Genomic DNA, 2,896 nt, shown 5'->3' on the forward strand with positions numbered 1-2,896 from the left:
TGATTTCACTCATATGTGGAATTTAAGAAACAAAATAGATGAACATATGGTGGGGGAAGAAAGAAGAGAGAAGGAAACAAACCATAAGAGACTCTTGAAAAAAATTTTTTAACTAGGCAAAGAACTTTATTAACCTTGTTTCAAACTTTATTCCCAGCCTTCTTCAGCTTAATTAGCTGCAAAGAATGAATTTGTATAAGCAAAAACTGAAAAGAGCTGCAGTGTCCAAGGGGCGTGGGCTTAAAAATATCAGAGATCTAGATTTTATCAGACCCATGAAGAAAATTTTAAAACGCAGTCATAATATAAAATACCAGCTCCCTGTAACTTCTTCAAGTTTTATCTTCTTCAGAAGTTGACTCAATTCAGTTGGCTTCATTCTTGGAAGCTTCATCAAAATTCTCCACAAGATCTGGAACTTCATCATCATCGTCCTCTCTGGTAGCTAGCTAGTGGTGCCTTTCCATCCACAGATTGGGCAGAGCTTCAGCCAGTCTTCTTAAACTAGTCAGACCATCTGCACCAAGGTGGTTTAAGATACCGGGTAGCATTTCTGTCAGCTGCTTTGTCTCAGCATGGCCTGTTCGCTGCCAGGGATGCCTGAACTTTACGGTTGTTAAAGTGGGTCACTGTTCCTTGGTTTGTGAACACATTTGCTTCTTCAACACCAGAGATATTGTTTACCCCTAACTTCTTTAAGGAGAAATGAAGTTTTTTATCATCTGCCGTAGCTGTTTTATGAACCACTTTCTTCTTTCCGTGGGCAGTTCCTTTCCCACCAGCCTGCACTTGTGCTTGCAAGTTTGGCGAGTTTCTCCTGGTTCGTGATAGTTTCTTTCACCTGGTTGGAGTGGAAATGGGACCGTGCATGGGGGACTAGGGTTGGTGCTCAGGGGATCTTGGGTGGACCAGCTGAGATTAGGCACACACACGCTGGGACACAAAGATGGCAGCTAGAGGGAGCTAAAATTTTTTTAATGTTTATTTATTCTTGAGAGAGGGAGGGAGGGAGAGGGGAAGAGAGAGAGAGAGAGAGAGAGAGCAAGCGAGCATGAGAAAGGGAAAGGCAGAGAGAGAGAGGGAGACACAGAATCTGAAGCAGGCTCGTGTCTGTGACCTGTCAGCACAGAGCCCAAAGCGGGGCTCGAACTCACAAACCATGAGATCATGACCTGAGCTGAAGTCAGATGTTTAACTGACTGAGCCACCCAGGCACCCCAAACCATTAGAGACTCTTAACAATGTAGAACAACAAACTGAGGGGTGATGGAAGGAGGTGGGCAGGGGATGGACTAAATGGATGATGGTTATTAAGGAGGGTGTTTGTTATGATGAGCACTGGATGTTGTATATAAGTGATGAATTACTGAATTCTACTCCTGAAACCAATATTGTACTCTATGTTAACTAACTAGAATTTAAATAACACTATGAAAAGACCAAAAAAAAAAAAAAAAAAAAAAAGAAATGAACTTAGCAGGTATATGGGTTTGTATGTCCATAAACAACTTAGTACTAAGATAAGATAAGAATATTTACAGTCTTTGCCCTTGCCTGACCTCTAAAAAGAGTCTGGTCTGGTAATTTTGGTGCCCTCTTCACCACTGTGTCCAGGTTCTATGGCATTGGTTCTCAAAATATGGACGAGGGAGGAAGTCTGTGCGGGCAATGGAGCAGTGACAAATGCATTAAATAATAAATCCCTCTCTTCATATCTTTATGAGGCAATCTGATTTAGGCAACGTAAATAATTTAAAATGGTACTTCTCAGAAAATAATGTGGCTCAGAAAATATATTACTAAATAGAAGATGGACAAAATGATTTTATCCCTTCAATACTGTGGTAGACAGTGTTTACCCAAAGTGGATGCACCAATCTTTCCCTTCCCAAATGCTGCTTGTTATGTAATATGACTGAGACTCCACCCATTGAGAGATGGGTCTAAGATCTCTCCTAGTGGGTTTGGGAAGGCTTGTGATCACAGTGGAGGTGACACTACATGACTTCCGGAGGTTGGCCCTAAAAGGCAATACAGCTTCTGACAGGTTGTCTTGGGGCACTTGCTTTTCGATCTCGCCACCATGCTATAAGGATACCACGGAGCCCCATGGAGAGGCCAAGTGTAGATGTAACAGTTGGCAACCTCTCTGTAGTCTCTGCAAACATCAACATCAACTGCCAGAAGCCTTCAGATGGTTCCACACCCTACCCAGTGTGTTGCCTCCAGCTTTCAAGCCTTTGTAGCCAAGCTCCAGACACCATAATGTGAAGACACACTAACTCCTCTACACTCCCTTTCAAATTACTGACCCACCAAAGCAGAAGCATAAAGAAATGGGTGCTATTTTATGCCACAAGTTTGGGGTGGTTTGCTACATAGCAATAACAAGGAGAATAAGTATCCTTCCTCATCTTTCAAGATAAAAACACAGCCTTCTTTGTGTGTTCTCATAGCAGTTTTTACTCACCTCTATGAAAGCAAGTATGATTTCATTCCACCAGTAATTACATTTCTATCTGCTTGCCATCAGTTTCTGAGCTTGGCAAGAACAGAGACTTTTGCTTATTGATTTCTGTCGTCCCAAAGCATTTGTTGTAGAAATGAATGAATGAATGACTGAAATAGCCTAGAGAACACCACACTTTTGACTTCAATTTCATCGTCCCAAACATGGAGGAAGCTGATAAGTTTTAAAGCTACTGTGTTTGTGAAGAGTCATTACATATGAATCAATACACATGCAATCAATACACCTTCAGAGGCTAAGCTAGAAGCAAAGAAATGGAAAACAAGAACACTCATAGTTCTGGTGGCAGAGGTTGGCTGTGTGCCTCCCACATCCCTCTGAACCTTGGGTCCCTCACACACATGCCTAGCACATTCTATTACAGGT

General features: G+C 42.0%; 1 pseudogene; it reads right to left on the reverse strand.

Annotated features, from left to right (window-relative positions):
• Positions 1-311: 311 nt before the first annotated feature.
• LOC122213120 lies at positions 312-2,663 on the reverse strand (annotated as a pseudogene).
• Between the last annotated feature and the right edge of the window lie 233 nt (positions 2,664-2,896).

Source organism: Panthera leo, chromosome A2, assembly GCF_018350215.1.
Source record: "Panthera leo isolate Ple1 chromosome A2, P.leo_Ple1_pat1.1, whole genome shotgun sequence".
Lineage (NCBI taxonomy): Eukaryota > Metazoa > Chordata > Mammalia > Carnivora > Felidae > Panthera > Panthera leo.